Source organism: Dermacentor albipictus, chromosome 5 (genome assembly GCF_038994185.2).
Source record: "Dermacentor albipictus isolate Rhodes 1998 colony chromosome 5, USDA_Dalb.pri_finalv2, whole genome shotgun sequence".
In the NCBI taxonomy this organism is placed as follows: domain Eukaryota; kingdom Metazoa; phylum Arthropoda; class Arachnida; order Ixodida; family Ixodidae; genus Dermacentor; species Dermacentor albipictus.
In genome coordinates, this window is record NC_091825.1 from 118,873,364 (window position 1) to 118,893,795 (window position 20,432).

General features: G+C 49.5%; 1 protein-coding gene across 2 annotated transcripts in view; it reads right to left on the reverse strand.

The window, feature by feature from the left end:
- LOC135916237 (calcium-activated chloride channel regulator 2-like) overlaps nucleotides 1–20,432 on the reverse strand; it is a 558,001-nt gene that overhangs the window by 180,513 nt on the left and 357,056 nt on the right. The gene's annotated exons all lie outside the window — the stretch shown is intronic.

Here is a 20,432-nt window from a genome sequence, read left to right on the forward strand (position 1 = left end):
CCCTCCCCCCCCCCCCCCCTTCTCTACAGAGCTAACCAACCATCCTCAAGACTTCCTCGCACAGTACTTTGCCTCAGCGAAAGAGTGCAGCGTGGCAGACGCTATTCTTCGTCGTATTAAAACGGTGCAGCGCTCCCACAGCTACAGGGAGACAAACTCAGCCAAACCGGAGCCCGACACACTTTGCTTTGGGTGGACGTCGCTTCGCGGTTGAAAGATTACTCGTTCGGTTCAGGGGGTCGAACAAGTCACGGGTTACCCTCCCCGGAACAGTCACTCCCACTCAATGGCTCAATGGCTATATCTCCCCTGCTGCGGAACACGAGGTCGCAGGTTCGATTGCCCCATCTTGTACGGAGGCGAAGTGCAAAAGCGCTCGGGTGTTCAGATTATGGGTTTCGTTGAAGAATCCCAGGTTGTTGGAATTACCCCTTGACCAGCGGAGTCCCACATACGGCTTATATAGTAGCTTCAGCGTTGTTTCGGGGCGTATAAACAGGATCATCGAATCAATCAATTAGACAAACAGGCAGAGACAGACGCTGAATTCCAAAAACTGAGCAACCAAAAAACAAAGTAAAAAATGCTATCTAGCGCATAGCAGGGCACCTTGGATGAAGTTTCAAGAAAGCGAACGTTGGCATTCACCTAACGGTAGCGTGAAGACGATTATTGGGGGATTCGCGCGGGTCTCCCGCGGATTTCGGAAGAACTCTTTCGGTAAGCCACTGAAACGCGCTGCACGATTCTGCGCCGAGCCGGACTGCGGGGGCCTTGTCATGTCCTCATGCGAGGCGAAGCGCGCCGCATTAGGCATCTACGTCGAGCCGGATCGGAGCCATTAAGCGCTTTACGCGCTCCCACGACTATACGTAGCCGCCGGCGCGGTACCCTAAACGGATGAGAATGCACCCAGCGGGTCACTCCCCTTCCCCTCCCCCCCCCCCTCCCGGCATCTCGTATTAGAGGGTGGACGACGCCCAGTCTGTCACATCTCGTACAGACCCGCGCGTCGCCGGACTCAGGAGTCACTTAATCCTATGGAAGGGGAGGGTGAAGCCCCTTGCCAGAAGACCAGGACCAGGACGAACACGCTGCCTCGAATCGCGTCAATTAGCGGTGGCCTACCGAGTCCCTCCAAAGGCGGTCTCAGGTGAAGGAGAGAGTTAACTCTCTACATAATACTTGTACGTGGACATTAGTGCCTCAACCGCGAATATTATGAAAGACTATTTACCTGGCAGGAATTAATTGACTCCAACACATGCAAACTAACTGAGTGACTATGTCTTATTCATTTATTTATGCACAAAGCCCCGATATAGCGAAGGATGCAAAAAAAAAAGAGAAAAAGGCTGTGGTATAGCAAAGCAATTGCATTGTATTTCATCGGGCATTTGCTACGCCTTGGGTAGATTTCGGGCAGTGACATAAACGGGTGTGAGTACTCGTACACCTTCGCTGTCCTCTGTATGTATGAACTGCAGGGATTGGCATGCACCCGTGAAGGGCTTTTTTTTTTGTTTTGTTTCAAGTCCATGAATTGGGAGCACAGTATACGTAGTACAAAATTCTTTAATAAGAATGTAATCGTGCAAACGCATGCAGCCACCTGCAATGCACCTCCGGAACAGCGAGTCAGCGATAAAATACAGATACAGTATTTTTCGTATTAAGCGCACGGCTTATTAGGGCTACATGTTACGCGGATCGGGTATCTCGACGGCGCCTGGCTCTGGAGTCAACTGACCCAACTGCTAGGGCAAAACTACAGGTCGCAGCACGTATACAGAGAGGCTAAACTAACGATCTTTGGCTAGCCCTTCATAGCGATTATTTGCCATCAAATCACTGCGTGTCCTCGGTTCGGTGAGGGCTACACTTTCCGAGGCGTAAATCACGTCTGTATAGCATAAACACCACGCGCAAAAGACCAAGGCCGAGCACGTTAAACACATCGCCATATAGCTCTCGTCAACGTCCCCCCCCCCTTTTTTTTTTTGTTTACGGGGAGCGCGCGTGGTTAAAGCATCAAATAATAGGCGAAACAGAACAAAACAAACGACAGTATAGAGAATAAAGAAGAGCGGGTATCCGAAAGCGACACGTATACGCTCGATCCGGATGAGATAAGGCACGATCGAAGCGTCAGAAGCACGGCGCACCCTTGCCACAGCAAAAGAAATTATGATCGCACGCTTTTCTATTAGAGCGTGGCCAGCATGCGGTCACCCGTCGTCGTCGTCGTAGTCGTCGTCGTTGTCACGTGACGGACGCGCGCTTGGACCCCAGGCGTGACCACGGGGTCCGTGTTGTCGTCCCCTTTTCTCCGCCGAGCGCAAACAGTCGAATCGCGGAAGGGGATCGCCTGCATAATTAAAGAGGGGGGGGGGAGGGGGGATACCGTCCGCCCTGTCCACTGCTATACGCGCTAGGGACACGCGGCCGAAAATAAAAGGAAAGTGGCCTCTGGGGTTCGTTTTCCTGTTTTCTTGTGTGTGTGTTCTTTTATTTTACCTTGGTTTTTTTTTTGCTTGTCTGTTTTTTTTTTTGTACTCGAAGCGACAGGGCGAGACGCCTGCACTCCGACGCCGAACTACGTCGCGTCACGTCAGTCGTAAATACAGCGGCGGCTGCCTACGCCTATACGTTCCGTCACGTTAATACGGTGCAGCTGTCGTCGACGGCTTCGCAAAAAACGTGAAGCCGGGTTGGTTGGTTGGTGCCGGCTGGTGTTGCCGTTAGCGGTGATTTGAAAGTCGCATGAGGATCTATATAGTCCTAATAGAGAGGGGCGCGGCATTCGCGGTCCAACTCTGACATCGATGAAGCAGGCCAATCACGTAGCTGATACGCTACCGCTCGCTTAAACTCTATATAGAAAGCAAGTGCTGCAGAGAGCTCATACAGGGCGACGTGTCTCGTACGCGACACTGTTTTTTTTTTTCTTTCTTTAAATAAACGGACACTTCGAGGTGCCCTCCCCGATCGTCGCGACAAGGAATCCAACGCGAGACATCGCGCTCAGCGTGAGAACAGAACAACGCAGTGGCTGAGAAACCGCGCGATCGAGTCATCATCGCAAGCGGTCCTGTCCGTCGGTTTCTCGATGAGCCGTGGACGCCGACCGTCACTGCGCTTCGACAACACTGCACGGATTTTGCGATACCGAGACGGTGTACATGCACGCGGAGTGCAAGCGCAGGAGAGACAAAGAAGCGTGCAAGACAAAAAAAAAAAACAATTGCGCTCCCTGCTGAACGTATACGGTGCTCCTTTGGCAAACGCAAAAATAACAAAAAAAGGTCATAAGCGAGGAAAGAAAACAAAAAAATAGGGCACGTCTGGGACGTCACGGTATACAGGCGCCACCACCACCGATAACACTTTATGGAGGCACATAAGGCGTAGCGCGCATTCAGAGCTGTGAATTTGCGACTTCATCGCGCCTGAATAAGCGACGAGAGGAAGAGAGATGAACGTGAGCGCAACAAAAAACGGGCGCGCGGACAACGTTACGAAGAACGCGCACGCGCGCCATAAATGTATCGACGGAACGGCAGGAAGCCGAAGAAAGAAAGAAAGAAAGAAAACAAAAGTCAGGATCGCGGCCAGGAAGCAAGGCATACGGAGACGTGAGAGAGATTGCTGCTGGATATTGACGGTGGTGGGGCCCACGCGCTCATTATAATTTCATGCCCCCCTCCGTATATACCTCATCTCCGATACGAACAAAGGAGTGTGCTACTTTTATCGTTCGCTTCTGCGTGATCTCCTCGTGTATGGGAAAAGTGCATCACGTGCCCCTGTGTGCTCGTCATGCGAAGAAAGTTAATAAAAATGAAGCGAGATCCAACGCACCTTCTCGAAGAGTTCTCGGTTCGGCCGACTCTTCGAAAGTTTCCAGACCGTCTCCTGGGCGGCATCGTCGTCTCGTGAACGGGGGCGTTTCCAGAGGTGGCCGCCGAGCGAAATGGCAATTTCGTTTTTCTCATAAAGGTGTGACGCTTAAGTGTATACGCTTAAAATAAAAATAAATGCGCGACCAGTCTCAATAGAGTACACAACGGGCAAATAGCGCCATAGTTCCAGGAAACTCCCTGAAAAAAAAAAGAAAGCGTTCCTCTACCTTTTATTATTTTTTTTCGTGCCCAAATGGCGTCTAGTATAGTCGCGCATATACTGTTCTGCACACATTCCTTAAGCGGAGAACGAAACGACTCCCGAGGGACCACTACGGAGATCTTCGCGCGCTACGCCTATACTGACGTCCATGTGGGCGTTTCTCCTGCCTTTGTTCTGCAGGTTAACTCTGCACACGTGCATCGTAAATCATGCGCGTCTACTAAAGAACGCGCGTAACAATTTGGAGAACGCTTAAGCTTCCCCTTTAAGAGTGGAACGCGATGGCGTTCAAAGATCCCTGACTGCTTGTCACGGTTCCCGGCAACCGCAACTTTCTTGCGCATGCGCGGAGGCGAGTGCCATCTGGATGGTGTTATTGCAGGGAACCGAGGGGGCAGCATCACTCTATGAACGGTAGAAACGCTGGAACAGGGGTTTTCTTTTGAGTTTCCGCGTAACAGGATTACGTTTTCTGGTACATTCAAATTACAATGCGACGCTATCATGTCTGTAGCGCTGTGTTTAGGTCGTACTTTGCGATTGTTCTGACGCATTTCACGTTCAGGAATTTGATTAGTTCGGTAACGTTCCTGCGCGACGTGTAGAGCCTGCGTCGTTGTGGTTCGGAGCGATTTGTATCGCGAAGCGACGCTCGACGCAAGGCGACAAAACCGGATTATTTGCAACATGGGGCGCTTAACGCTACTTGTGTTTAAAAAAAGTCCTTTAGCAAGCGCTGTTCTTACGACGCCTTCGCTTACTTTTGGTGCATCCGGCGCATAGCAAAGGTACGCTGCTCAGCAAGAGTGGCGCTTCTTTCGGATGAGAGTCTCTAAGATGATCGTTTTGCACTTAGCGCACAGAACGAGGCTCGCTGACGCGTGGCACTTACTTTCACTCCTGTGGAAGTGCTTCGACGGGGTAAATAGTTGGCGTTTGCATGCGTGAAGGTTAAACCTCGTTGCTGGTAAGTCTTGACAGTATAGCTTGCTTAGCTCAGGTTACAACCGCGGGGACACTGAACGCCCGAAGACCTGGTTATCAGGTGCAAGGTTTGCGTAAAGTGCAATCGCCTGTCAATTAAGTTCTGGGCTTTCTATGCGCCAAAACCACGACCTGATTAGCCGTGCATCCTGCGTTCGGCCGCAGAACAGGCGGCGTTTGATGAACGCCGCCGGGAATTCGCTCGAGAAAGGGCTCGTCATCGACGTGCCGACCTCGCCGTGAGAGGGCGCGAAGCCGAGGCGTTACGACAACCAAGAGCCGAGGATCCCGAGCTTCGCTTGAACCCCTCTTCACAGTAGTGGAAGGGCGGTCATTTTCTTTTTACTTTGTGCCACATACAGTCGTAAATAAAAAGAAAAAAACAACAACTAAATGAACAGAACAAAGGCCAGAAGTGACGCAGGCACTACGCAATTTCCTGGAACAAAGAGCGTAATGAATACACCGACCCCAACGTGCAATATGCAGGCGCACATTCAATACGAAACTTCAGGGAACTGAAGCCGAAAACGAGCTCTTTTCTTTCGTCGGTGAAAAAGAAAAGGAATACTAATGTCGATTGAAAACCGACAGCGGCTGATTCAGACACAGGCACATACGTATACGTAGCAAAGAAAACGGAGAAGCCGGCGTGTACGCAACGAAAGCCGAAGAGAAAAGTACAGGGAGTCAAAACTGAGGAGAACAGCCGGGCGGAGGCTCTCGATAAATGATTTCTTCTTTCTTTTTTTTTCCGAGAAATTCCACCGCGCGGTATTATACAACCGACGTCGAAAACTGCGAGAAGAACACACTTGCACCGCAGACGCCTGGCGAGAAAACGAGCCGCGCGAAGAACACATAAGGCAGCGATAGGGTGGGGAGGGAGGGAGGGAGGGAGGGAGGGAGGGAGGAGGAGGGTGTATCGCGCGGCAGGCAGTTGGCGAACGCCACGTACAGTCAGCCTCACGACCGTAAAACAAACGGCTTCTCAAATCTGCACCGTGAGCCACGTGTAAAGAGAGCGAACGCGAAAAGAAGAACACAAGAATTGGGGAACACTGAAGACAACAAAGGAAACGAACGATAAGGCGAAATGTTCCTTGGTACAAGCGGGAACGCGAAACTTGAGAAACATACACACAGACGCCAGCGCCAGGCACGAAGGAAAACGTTATACTACACGGCACACCCGCGAGGAACTGGGGAGTAGGACGCAGGGGCTGCGGATACTGGAAGAGAACACATATGAGGCGACGACCGCCAGCGGAACGGGGAGAAAAAAATGGCGAGAGAGAGAGAGAGATTTCATTTATTATTCGGGTAGGAAAGAATAAGAAAATTACTTTGGCCACTGTTCGCCCACCAATTCGTTTCTGCCGTTTTTGGGAGCGAGCGAGTGTTGAGGACAAGGAGAGCACGTGACCCACAGTTGGAAATTACAGAACGAACGAAGGAAAGAAACGAGAGAGACGAGAGAAGTAGCGTCTAACAACAAGATGAAAGCAAAGAAAAAACGAAGTGACGTAATAGAAGAACCAACATGAAAAAAAAAAACAGGCTGGTGCAGCTGTGTAGTGAAAGGAGATTCTTATGATGGGGAAAGTGGAAAAATCGGGGTAAAGTGCAGCGCTGTAACTGGTAATTGAGAACAGAAACGCCACTCTTGGGTGAGGGAAAGAGGAGAGGCGATATGGAGAACAAGGAAGAAAGAGACTGACGAAAGGCAAGACTGCGGGAGACGACGTTCGAATACCACTGCCCCGATGATGGTGCGTAGGGATGAATACGAGATAGGTAAGTGACAAGCACAACTGCCCGGCACAATAAAAGAAAGGAAGAAAGAATAAAGTTAAGTAAAATAAACTCGGAAGTGTGGACGGAAGATGAACAAAAAACCGCATCACTTACGGCAAGGAAGGGCACACGCTTTGCGCATGTGCGCAGCAAACTTGAGACAGAGAGAGGGGAAACTTTAAAACTATAGGAAGCGAACCTACAGCGTACGACAGAGGGAGAGACAGAAATGGATAAACGGTATAATAATAATAATATTTGGGGTTTTACGTGCCAAAACCACTTTCTGATTATGAGGCACGCCGTAGTGGAGGACTCCGGAAATTTTTGACCACCTGGGGCTCTTTAACGTGCACCTAAATCTAAGCACACGGGTGTTTTCGCATTTCGCCCCCTGGATAAACGGTATAGCGGAGAGGTGAGCACGAGGGTAAACGTGGTTTGCTGGTAGAGCGAGGAACGAGGTTAGTTGGTACGACATTGTGAAATATGTGCAAAGTATTAAGAGAAGACGCTCCCGGAAGACGAAAGCGCAGGTTGTATAGATGTGTTCTTTCGTCTTTGTGGAAGTGCTTTCGTAATACTTAGCGCAATTTTTCGTGATGTGTTGTTCAACTGCGCGGGACCTGGGGACAAAATATAAATAATGGCTAGGAGTAAATTCGGGGTGTCGCCAGAGTCTCTCACAAAAAAAAAAAGCCTTCATTTAAAAAATCGGAAACCGGACTTTACGTCCTGATTTGTAGACGCCGATCAAGAATCACTTGTCCAAGTTATTGATGGCCACGTAAGAAGCCTGTCTGCGTTATCAAAAGTAGCGGGATCTCACCGTTAAGGTGCTACGCGCTTTCGCCACAGCCGCACACTTCACAAGCAGAGTCACTACATAGTTTAGCACTGATCCGCTGGGGGAAAATGTGGCGCTACGGTTGTCGTCCAGCCGAACTGTCCTTCCTGGCTAGTATAGAGGCTACGGATTGACTGGGCAGGGAGGAAACAAACGATAGATTTTCCCCGCTTCACTTCCAGCAATACCTATCCGACTCAGTGTCTCAAGCATGCTCGTGCCAGGCACGCTTCCCCCGCTGTCGCGCGGTGCTACATTCTCGACTCCACCATATTGTCCAATTCGCCATATAACCTGCTTTGATTGGCTGATAGTTAGGTCGGCGGATGAGATTAAGAAGTTTGCAGGGACAACATGGCCACAATTAGTACATGACAGGGGTTGTTGGAGAAGTATGGGAGAGGCCCTTGGCCTGCAGTGGGCGTAACCAGGCTGATGATGATGATGATGATGATGATGATGATGATGATGATGATGATGATGATGATGATTGGCTGACGGGATGCCTACGCCTTCTGTGATTGGCGGTGCGCGAGAGGGGTTGGTCGGTGCGGAGTCTTAACTCTTTGGCCATGTTCGAGTCTCCTCGCTTCCGCTCGTCTTGCTGCGTGTCTTGCCGTGCGCGTAACATAGTGGTTCAATCAGTGTTCGCACCTATCTTTCATATTCTTCAAAAACAGCTGAGCGTCGGACACACTTGGGGAGTGGGCGCTCGGGAGGGTCGATAGAGGGCAGGTAATTTAGGGATAGGTCCCCCAGTAGGGTTACACCTCTTGAGCCCTGTAGAAGGCGAGGACAACAATTAATTCATGAAGCAATCTTTCATGCTTATGTTGATTTTGTAGTACTCTGGAGAAAGACCAGCCTGTCTGTCTTTCTTTCCTTCTTTCTTTCCTTCTTCCTTTCTTTCTTTCCTTCTTTCTTTCTTTCTTTCTGTCTTTCACACGCCTCACTGATCCAATCCTTTCTCCTGGAGAACTTGAAGCGCCAAAGTAAGCTGCCAGATCGCCGCACTTTAATTCATCCAACCATAAAATGTAGAGGAGATCGCCGAGATGATGATTGAGAGGACGTTCATGGAGCCTTTCATACCATCGCGGTTTCACCTGAAGCGGCGGTTCCCGCTTTTCATTCAAAGTCGAGCTCACTATGTACCACGACGGAGGCTCCTCGTCGAAAAAGAAAAGGAGGCTGAATATATATGTATGTATATATAAAGAAAACGAAGCAAGCCGAGGACACCCCCAAACTGCGGTGGACGCTCTGGGGTGTCCAATATTCGACGCCGTCGACCGCGCAGTGATAAGAGAGAGAGAGAGAGGAGGACCACGACGTCGGCCAGCGGCGGCGAGGGGAGCGCCGAGTATGAGACTTCCACCAGACGGCGGAGCGGCGCACGCTATTCTTGCTGCAATATTCATAATGGCGTCGAGCACGAAATCGAGCAGACGATAAATAACAAGATTTTTAAAAAAAGAAGAGAAAAGCAGAAGTACGCGTAAGAAATAACCGAATGTTAGCTCTGTCAGATGAGCGAAAGAGAGAGAAAAATCTATTAACCTAGAAATACGGGAAAAAAACGCACGCGAAAGTCTCATATCGCGCGGAAAACGTCGCCGTATATCTACTATAGTTTGCAGGAATATTCGCCGCATTCTTTCGTTTATCGTTCTACTTTTTTTTTCTTGCTCGTGTAGTGGCCGCAGTATTGTCTTGCCCAAGTACATAAGAAGAAGAACAAGAAGAAGAAGAAGCACCAGAAGAAGAAGGAGCAGGTTTTCTGGGTCTTCGTTCGTCGACTTCGTATCACGGAGCCTATGGGCTTTATAACCAGGTGAAATAAGAGCGCGGTAAAAAGAGGTGAAAAAAGAAAGAACGAAGAAGCAAGGAATGCGGGTTTCGATGAACAACTCTACGTCGTCGAGGAATACCTGAGCTAGAATGGGAAGCCTCCCGTGAAAAGTTTCGAAACTACGCAAAGGAGACGTCGGAGAGACGGAAACGAAAATAAAGACCAAGTCCGCAAACTCTTTCGTTGCTTTCTTTTTTTCTTACTTCAGTCTCTCATCGTCCAATGGCTTCCTGTATAGTTAATGGTCTTGCTTCTTTAAGCCACGCGTGTACTTCTTATTCATGCCATTCCACCGCTTCCCCATTCACCCTTTATCTCTACTGCATACTTCACCGACCAGTAAACTTTTTTTTTCTTAAGAGAAAGCTCCGGAAGTGGTGGATGTTTTTTTTTCTTTCTTTCTTCTTCCAGCTTTCTTTCTTCTATCTCGCCATTCACCGATGAGTTCGGTATTTCACCCGTTCGCGCCTTAATATATATTTTTTTCTTTCTTACAAAGGAGAAAGAAATTATCGCCACGTCAGCACCTACTCAGCATGCTCGGCGAGCTTTAATGAACAAAACTTTTCATCGCCGTCAGAAGCTCGGTCCCTCCCCCCCCCCCCTTTTCCTCAACCAGTCAAGTCGAGGAACACTCCCGAAGATGATTTACGGAACCCTCATGAGCGATGAAAAACCCAGAGCACTCGACGAGGTCATCACGATCGCGGCGCAGGCCCGATAAGGATATCGATTCGTTTTTTTATCTTCTTTTTTTTGTGTGTGTGGGTGTGTGTGTTCGACTTGCTCGCTTAAGCATCGGCGATGAGCGCGCGTTTCCAGACAGGGCACTCGAGAAATCGTTTGGAAAGCCTGCGAGCACGGCCCCGACGAGTGCGTCAATATGTCCTCGGGATGCCGGCAGAGCTTTCGTCTGATGAAAGGAGGCTCGAGCGCGCTGGTCGGACGCATTTGCTTAAAGGGGCCAGCCTGATCCTCCTCCCAAGCCTCGACCGTGTTATTTGTTTTACTGCCAACAGCAGTTATGAAGTACAGGAACCAGGCCGATCTGCCGTTCGTCACGCTTTGGGATTTTATATATATATATATATATATATATATATATATATATATATATATATATATATATATATATATATATATATATATATATATATATATATATTATATATATATATATATATATATATATATATATATATATAAGATCTCTCTGGCACGAAGCGCGAGCTCGTGTTGTTCATGGTAAAAGCTAGGGATGTTGGTTCAGAGCCCATTTCGATCGCTTGCTAGAGTTCTATTACTTCCTCCTTTTCAATATATCTCTATATATTAATTATATCTGTTTCCTGCTCCTCGCTTTCCGTTTCCTGATACCTGTGTATATGTGTATATGTGTTCAAAACAAATAATACACAGAGATAGTAATAAGAACTGTGGTTTTACGTGCCAAAACCACGATCTGACGATGAGGCACGCGGTAGTGGTGGACTGCGGATTAGTTTCGACCACGTGAGGCGCTTTCAACACGCATCCAATGCACGGTATACGTGCAGTATTTCTGGATTCCGCCCCCATCGGAACGCGGCCGCTGTGACCGGGAGTCGAGCCCGCGACCTCGTGCTTGGGAGCGGGACGATGATGGCATCGACGGTCAACGCGCATGACTTGTTCTTTAGTGCGAGCGGCCTAGGCGGAATATGTCGATATCTCCTTTTCTTCAGTGAGCCCATAACAAACGTGCCATGAGCCTACAAGACTGAAGAAACTGAGGCAGATTTTTTACAGGAGGCGTACATCAAAGGTCAAATTTAAGGCTGACTTTCACGTCCCCTAAAGGCTTCACGGATTTGCACGACGTTTGCAGATAACAATTACATGACGGACCACTACAAACTACGAATAGCCACCTGCTGCCACGGTACCCGTACGATTTAATAACCCGACAAAGCACAAACACCCTTGCCCAGCGAGGAAAATTGGAACAATTTGTTGACTTCTTGTATGGCCAAGCAGAGCTCATTCGTGTAGCAAGCGCAATGAAACGTTAACCGACGAAAATATAAGTTATTTTTTGTCAATTTGTTTTCAGGATTATTCACAGCTGGAAAAGTCGCTCCGACATTATCCAATACAAGTAGATATATGCGAGCTTGGCGCTAAGTTTTGCGCGCTTAAAACATTATTTCGATGTTCTTGGGGTATCAAATTCGGTGTGGCAAGAACGATACGCAGGCCTTTGTTAGTGCATCTTTGTTAACTGATTACAGGGTTTAAGACATTACGAGACACAGTCCAGATACCTCACCCGCGTGTACACAACTGGTAGACAGTGGCCGAATAAAGGATATCACTTGAACCAACTTTTCAACCATTGGTAGGACTTGTCTCCGTCAGAGTGTCTGAAAGTCGGGGTTTCTTCGAAGAGCGACTGCACTCCTAGCTAGTGCTCCGCCGAAGAAAATTCCCCTTGTAGATAGAAATATTGGCTCCTGCCTGGGACATCCTTTGTTCGGTCGCTGTTGATCACTTCAGACCTTCATCTTAATGTGAACCCTTTGTGTAGCGTGCGCGCAAAGTCAACTCGGCTCCCTGCAGACTTCATCGGCGAGTCGAACAGCCCTGATTGCGGATACTGACAGACGCTGGAACACATTATGCGATCGCTCATCATATATGCTAGATTGAAGGACGCCGCATAATTCCCTAGCCAGCGTTGGCAGGCAAGCACTGTCGGAGGACGCTGTTCTCGGCCCATGGCATGGCGCTGCAACTTCGACGCGGACAACTAAAGCGCTGTTGAAGTTTCTGTATGACACGAAACTAGACGAGCGGCTCTAGTAGGGCCACCGCCTAACGTACATAAGCCTTCTCCCCTTCTCTTATCATCATCACTCATCCCAGTACTTTCACTGCCCTTCCCTCCTCCCCAGTGCCGAGTAGCGCACTAGCTCAGGTCGACCTCTACCGCTTTCCTATAAAACAAGTATCTCCTTTTCTCCTCAGCATATTCTTTCCACCTTTCTCTGGCGACAGTTTGAAAATTGCAAGCGTGTATCACTGCCACGTGTTCCACGTGCAAACGCACGCAAACGGCGAACCCGGAGATAAGAATGCGGCACGGGGCACAGCGTTACAACGGGACAAGTTTTCGCTAGAAGCTTTCTTATGAGCAGGTGCTACAAAATGAATGAGTACCGGAGCGAAAGTCTGGGCCGGTAATCTCAGTTAGTTCCCTTTTTAAAACTAACACTGTTCATAGAAGCATGTGTCAGCCAATCATGCTGTCGGACATATTACTGGCGAAGGGCGTCGGCCAATGGAAAACAGTTCTCTCGAACGAGAGCCTTTGCGAATCCAGCCCGTAATTTCTGCCTGTTGCATTATTTTTCTGTAATTGCATTCAACTCAATAAACACCGAAATGAAAGCATTAGAAAGATAATAAAAAATTTGTTAATAATGATGAAACGGGCGGCCGATCAGTATACGATAGAGAAGTATGCATATCATGTTCTGAAAAAGTTGGACGAAAGAACAAAAAAAAAAAAGATGGAAGCGTACACTAGCGGCTCAACAAAGAGCCTGATAACTCAAGCGCGCGCTCGCTATAAGAAAGGTAAATAGTTGAACTTTGCTCAAACACTGCACAATTCCAGGTTGAAAAAAAAAATAAAGTGTAAGAAACGAAAGAAGGCGGCCAATATATGCGGGCGGTGCAGCGTTCTAACAGGCGAAAGATACAGCAAAAAAAAAATGAACGCTTTAAAGATGAACAATCATTAAAGCACGCGTTCTCAAGATCGAAAGAATAAAACAGAAAAAAAAGGTTTGAATGTATTCGCCAGAAAAGGGAAACGCTCATCCCCGCGGAAAACCTCTTGAGCTGTGATTAGAAGCTCGGCCGGAGAGTTTTACAACCAAGCGTGTAAACAGCGTAAAAAGTATAGAGCAAACAAACGAAGACACGTGAAAGAGGAGATCGAGGGCAAGGACAAGAACAAGAGAAGTGGCAAAGCACGCGGGGATACCGCGGGAGATCGGCGATCCCTTTAAAGAACGAGAAAAAAGGGCAGTCGACGACGATAACCCGGAAAAAACTGACGTCAAAGGAAAAGGCCAGGACTCGGAGAGAGCGAGAGATAAGAAGAGAACCTTTCATTCAAGAAAGGGAGCGTTGCTGATAACCTCGCCACCTGCAGCTCTTGCTGCACCTTCTATCGTATACCTGCGTCTCTTGGCACCCGTGGGCTTTCTCTTCTTATCCGATTCCTTTATTGCGTTCTTTTTTTTCTCTCTCTCTCTCTTAGTAACGCCAAAAAACTAACACGCACTTACGCACGAAAGAAAGGCTTCCGCAGCTCCAGGCCTCCTCAATGATGTTCTTCGAGTTCCGAATTCATCCCGCGGGAATACCATGACGGGCCGCTACACAGTTAACGGTTTATATATAGATATATAAGGGAAGGAGCGTAGTATAAATAGATAGCAAACAACGAAGGCTACTATATGGGAAAAGCGGCATCCAAACGACGACCGCACAACTTACGGCGATCGTGGGGTGGGGAGGGCGTGGAGGTGTGGGGTGGGTGGGTGTGGGGGGGGGGGGCGTGAAGGGAGGGTGGGGGGCGCAGCTCGCAAAGGGCGCAGGAGCATGCGCACGCATGCCCGTACAGTAGCCCACGCAGGCGGCGTTAAAACGCTACAGCAGCTACAACAGCTACGGTGCAGCAAGGTACGGCCGTAGCGCTAACGACCATAAAAGGCAGGCGGCGAAGTGAACAAATATGTGAAAAAAAGAAAAAGGAAAAGAAGAGGGGCGAACTTCGAGCAACGCTTAAACGCGGAGGACCTTATAAAACGACGCAGGCCCGCCTCGGGTGTAGGTGGTGTGAAAGGTGATAGGAAGACACTGAAGGAAGTTTAGAAAAAGAAGAGAGAGAGAGAGAACCAAGTAAACTGAAAGAAGAAGAAGAAGAAGAAGAAAAGACAATTTCGCCCCAAGGTGAAGAAGCCGATGCACGACGGCGCGAGCGAGGTATCGAGATAACGCGCGCGAGAGCTCTAGTATCTCCGGAGCCTCGTTCACGCCGGAACGACGCGCTAAACGAACGAATAACGTCACAAAACCAGAAAAGGGGAAAGTAAAAGCATATATGTAGACACGCGGTGGGAGAAATAGAGAGAAAGGAGACACTTTTTTTACGGCGTCTAAACACGGCTGCAGAACTCCCATATAGATACGTGCGAAAAGTTTCGCGCGCTGAGGAGAAACGAAGAGAGAGAGCGAAAGAAATGAAAGCGCGAGATGGAGACTAGAAAAGAAAAGAAAAAAAACGAAAAAGAAATACCATAGAGGCTCGAGGAGCTTTCGAAAACAACACGAAGATGCAATAGTTACGGGGAACACCGGGCTCTTCCGACAGGAGAGGTTCAAATACTTCCCTTCTGAGACCGACTCCCTCCCCCACTTCTACTATCCCCCTTACCCTCCGTCGCTCCCTCTTTCCCGAACGCCCGTAAACGATTTGCGCGTAGCTAGCGAGCAAGGGTCTGAACCATGAGAAGAGAAAGCAAACAAGCAAAAAAAAGGGAGGAAAGGGTAAAGTGGGATGGTGCATATAGTGCTGGAGTGAATGAAGCTTCGACTCGCTGCTGCTCCATGGCTAACTACGGCCGGTTGCGCGGGCTGATTTACGGCCGGCAGTATACGGCAATATTAGCGCACTGTGCAGAGAGAGAGAGAGAGAGAGAGAGAGAGAGAGAGAGGGAGGGAGGGAGGGAGGGAGGGAGGGAGAGTCCCTCTCCAACTCCCTTCGACAGGATGCAGGAAGCTCTCTTGGCTTTGCCGTTCACTGCATGGGACGGCAATCGGCGAACGGCTCGGAGGTAATTTTCGAATGCCCCTGGGAACGCGCTCCCGCGACCGCGCTGCCCCACAACGTCGACGGTGGGCGGAGAAAAAAGAAAAAAAGAAGAAGAAGCTCGCTAGAGGCGATATGGAAAAGAAAAGAAAGAAAAGATAAACGAGATGAAAGATGAGAAGATACGGTGTGCGATGCGTGGAGTCCCCGGTGGAGAGGTGCGAACAGGCCGCGGTCAGGTAAGTTTCGCGGTGTTGATCTTGCTCGCCCGCGGCTGACTCCTAAGTTTCCTTTTTGTTCTTGTTCTATGCACGAGACACGTTTCATCTTTGTTATCACGTGCTCCGGAGTCGTGGAGTATGGCTGTGCTCTCTCCGTTCATCTATTATTCACGTGGGCTTCGGCTGCAGAATTATCGTAAATAAATTAAAATACCTGGCCCTACTAGGCGATAAGAACGCTACAACGTTTGTCTTTTTTCTCTCCTTTTCTTTTTTTCACGTCGAACACTCCCGTACGACATTGCGATCGTACGCTGAAGTATTGATTGGCTCGTGGGGATTAACGGGCCGCAGAACGCTAATCCGCAAGAGCACTGCGGATTTCAGCGACACCGTATAGGCGAGGGTATTGGCTTAGCTTTTATCCCCTGGAGTACTGTAAGTATGCACATAAAAGGCGCGCTCTTCATAGCAACCTGCCGACACCAAAACATACAGCCGCCGGTGCAGGGAAACGAATTCGAGACCTCGTGCTCAACAGCCAGTGAGTCACCGCAGCAGGTACTAGAGTGCTCATTCTCCTTTGCGTGAAAGTCCTTTCTTTCAGAAAACTTAACGCGATCATCGTGGTTTTGTGATGCGTGTGGTTGGCTCTGGATGCCACGTGACCAGCCGTGGTTGCTCAGTGGCTATGGTCTTGGGGTGCCAAGCACGAGGTCGCGGGATCGAATCCCGGCCACGGCGGCCGCATTTCTATGGGGACGAAATGCGAAAACACCAATGTACTTCGATTTAGGTGCACGTTAAGGAAACCCAGGGGGTCGAAGTTTCTGGAGTCCTCCGCTACGGCGTGCCTCATAATCAGAAAGTGGTTTTCGCAGGTAAAACCCCATCACTCATGCCACGTGACCGCCAGCTCCCGGCTTCCCTGATTCAACGAGGAGTCACGCTCAGCGCGCCCCACGCCACGAACCCGAGCTTTAGATGGCGGACGTCTTCGTACCGGTGTTGCGTTAGAGCTGAATATGTAAATTGCGCGTTCCAGAGGTTGGGGCCCCATGCGGCGATTACAAAGTGAGTATTCACCTAATAACAATGCAGAGATGCAACGAAACGCAACATATCTGCCTGCACTCAAATAAAGAAGACATAGGGGAAAAAACAACTTGCGATAATACGGCGTTATCGAAGTGTTTGTCAATGGGGGAATGAAGTTACGTCTTGCGAAACCAATGCGTCCCTTGACGGTCTTATGACACCTTAACAAAACATCATCATTAAACCAAGATATTCAGCATGCACCCAAATGGCGTGCCGCTCCCGTAAACAAAACAAAAAAATAAGAGGTTGCTTGTGAACAGCACAACAAGACGAATTAAATCAGTATCAACTTTAACCATGAGGAGAATTGCCAGAACTAAGCCGGTGGTTAACACTGGCGGTTAAGACACAGCGAATCTATGGCGGGCTGATGCACCAATATAAGGGACTTCAACAAAATTGACTAAGATGGGGCACACAGATTCAATAGGGCAACATTGGTTATATTACCAGAGTTAAGCTTAAAAAATGTGGCACACACATTTTGCGTTAGAACAGAGGAGCAACGTAATGCTACTACTTTCGGGCCAACATTAAATGTGAATAGAGTGGGCTTTATATGCGTATAAGTTCGTCTTACTCCAAAGTGGCAAGGTAAGAGAAGGCAAGGAACAACAAGAAACAAATGAAGTGGTAGAAAAAGAAAGAACACAACGAAATAATAAATTTGTCGTGCGCGTTGTCTGTGCATAAACGTTCAGCAAATGCATGCGTGCATAGTCCGACTCTCGACATCGAAACACGCGATTAGAAAGTTATGTACGTACGATTCTTATATTAAACAGGAATACACTACACCGGGAAACATCACGGAAAATAAAGAGATAGAGAGAAAGGAATAAGAAAGAAACGAACCCACTCTGACGATAACCAAGCGTTCAGACACTCATGAAAGACGGGGTGCGCATTCAGGACGACTCGCACGAGACGAGACTCTGCAAAGCCAGAGTCGTTTCCGAACCTCTGTGCTCTAGAGATTCCGATCAGCAGATGAAGAAAGAACAGAAAGATGGAAGCGAGAACAGAGCGACAGAGTGAGAGAGAGAACAGAATGCGGGAAAGAATGGCGGGCAGACACGCTTATCCACGGAATGGGAAAAGAAAAGGTTATCCTTCGCCCCCAAGAGGTCGAAGACCAGCACGAACGATCGGTTCGGGGAGTTGGGGGCGCGTCGCGTCGTCGTCGTTTCTAGAAGTAGCTCTCCCTCTCTCTTTCTCTCTCCCTCTCTAGTTCTCTCCGCTGTACACGCTTCTACGACGTCTCCCTCTCGTTCTCTCTGTTCTTCTCGATTTCCACGCTTTTTACGAGCCGCTCAGCTGTTGGGTTCGAAGCAGATCGCCGGCACTGCTTGGCCCGCTAAGCTCTCCCCGAACGTCTCGCTCGCCCCGGGCTGCTGCCGCTCCAGTCTGCCCAAGCACGGGAGGGCGAGGTGTTCTCAACGACATCTCTGGTGCTTTAACATACACAGCTGATCTGACGACGACGACGACGAAAAAAAAGAGGACGAGTGCGAGAACGACGAAAAGCGAGCGCTAGAAGAACAAGCCGAGTTTTGCCGGACCTGCAACGAGAGACAAGAAAAAAAGTTGAAGAAAGGAACGGACGAGGGAGACGGAAGAAATACGCGTTCGCCTTTTTCGTCAGTCTGAGGAGCCGGGCGATTTGCACTCGCGCAAGCTCGGACCTCTGCATGCGCCGGAGAAGAAGAAGAAGGAGGAGGAAAGGCCACCCGGCACGAGCTCGCGAGCGCGCCCAAGAGCGGCGCCATATTTACATGTAAATTGAACGACCTCGTTAGGCTTAGCGCCCGCATGAATAATGCATCGAGCCGCTTGAGCCGTCGCCGCTGCTGCTGCTGCCACTTGGCAAGGAGAGCCGCTCTTCACCGTTAAGCACACCGGCAAGCAGGAGCAGCATCAGCATCGTCTTTGTTCACGCACGCACTTGAACAGGAAAAAAAAAGAAACAAACAAAGAAAGCGGAGAAAGATACGAAGACAAAGGAGTTCGTCGCACTTCTCTGATGTCGTACGAGCGCGTGTACCGCCCCCTCGTCATGCTTCGCAGTTCCTCCAAAACTCAAGCTGTGCGCGCGCGCTCTCGCCCTCTTCCTTCCCTCCTCGCCCTCTTTTCGCCAGCGCTCTTGGTTCTTCGAGAGTGGGACAGAGTTGATCCTCGAGGAACAAGCAGCTAACTCGCTTTTTTAAAGCATCTCCTAAAAAAAAAAAGGAAAGACAGGCATTTCTTAAGGTGAGAGGAGGAAAGGAAGGACGCTGGCGGTATCGCGGTAAATAGGGAGAGTGAAAGAGAATAGAAAAGAAGAGCGCTCGGCACGCTGAAGTCCGCAACAAGGCGGGCAACGCAAGCGGAGGCGAGAAAAAAAAAGAGGAGCAAAAAAACAAATACACTTATGGGGACACGACGGGCATGCGTACGAGACAAGCACGAGCCCGAGTGCTTATCTCGGACTCTGGGCTAACGAGGAGGGATTTCGCGCCTACCCTTCGTAGCCGGTGTAGAGCACGCACGCACACACACACAAAGACACTCGCGGACCGCGGGCCCGGACGTATGCGGAGAAAGATGGGGGGCTATAGCGAGGCTCGCAAGGCCGGCCAACGTGCACGCGTATAGCGTGTGCTTCGTGCCTCCGCCGCAGCCTCCGATGCAGAGGAGGAAGCGCCGGATTTGCCAACGAAAAAAAAAAATGAAACGCGCCTATACAGCACCCCCTCCTTCATCTACAGCCCCTTCATTCACGCGTGTATGCAGTACAACATGGCGTGCGCGGCGCGTGCGACGGTATTCGGCCCCTACTCGACGATCAGCGCTAATCCCGTCGCGAAGCGTCGCCGGGCAAGCCGCGTTTCCCGGGGCTTCGGGAACGGCGGCAGTCGATTGGGGTGTACGGGGCTGTGTGTGCCGAAAGAGTGCGTGGTAAGAAAAAAGAAAAGAGAACAAGACAAGAACTGATGTCGAGTGAGGGGGAGGCAGGAGGAAGGCGGCTCCGGCGCTTTAAATATGGGGCGCCTACGGCGGCTTGTCGCCGCCGTCGTTTGACTTGCCCGCGGACGCGCCGTGCAGTGGGAGAATAGGTGAAGGGAGCGGCCAACCTCTGCGCGCCGAGATAAGAGGGACGGAAGAGACGGCAGGAGCAGTAGAAGGCTACGGGGTGCACACGGAAGAGGCCGAACTTTGTATGCGAGTGGCGTGTGTGTCACGGTGGGGGGGGGGAGGGGGGGTGAGGGGGGAGGAAGAAGGGGTAGCTTCGGTTAGAGCAGGGTTAAGCCGCACGGCTGTGCCGGCACAGCACTAAAGTGGTGACCGTGCGCGGAACAAGATTTTCGACGTGATTCTGCGGCCTTTGCGTATCGTTACAGTTTCGGATGTTCAACGTTGGTATATATATATATATATATATATATATATATATATATATATATATATATATATATATATATATATATATATATATATAGCTTTTCTAGATATATCTAGCTATTTCTAGCTCCACAGAAGTGTATGTATAAAAAAGTCCGTTAATTCGAACGCGAGAAGGTTCCCTCACGGATAATTCGAACTACGCTCGCCTGGCACACGGCCAGAGAAACGCGCCTACTGCCTACACACAAGGCTGTATTG